This window comes from Echinops telfairi, unplaced genomic scaffold, assembly GCF_000313985.2.
Source record: "Echinops telfairi isolate 266 unplaced genomic scaffold, ASM31398v2 ScPeMD7_2010;HRSCAF=2546, whole genome shotgun sequence".
In the NCBI taxonomy this organism is placed as follows: domain Eukaryota; kingdom Metazoa; phylum Chordata; class Mammalia; order Afrosoricida; family Tenrecidae; genus Echinops; species Echinops telfairi.
In genome coordinates this window covers 24,474,335-24,474,666 of record NW_022105908.1, presented here as the reverse complement: position 1 = coordinate 24,474,666, position 332 = coordinate 24,474,335, and positions in this window count along the sequence as shown.

Genomic DNA, 332 nt, shown 5'->3' with positions numbered 1-332 from the left:
CGGCAACAAATGTACAAATGTGCTTGACACAATGGATAGGTGGATGGATGGATTGTGATAAGAGTTGTATGAGCCCCCAATAAAATGATTTTTTTTAAAAAGAACCTGGGAGTGGCCATCTCAGGTGCTCCCCATCCAGGAGGAAGGAGAAGGAAAAAAAGCAAAGATGCATGCAGTCAGTCCAGTGAGCTATTAGGACCACATGAACCCCAGTGTCCATCCTGAGACCAGGAGAGTCGGATGGTGCCCAATCACCATGGTCAATTGCTCTGAAAGGAAGCACAATAAGAGGTCCTCGATAGAATGGAAGAAACATGTCTGTCAGAACCCCC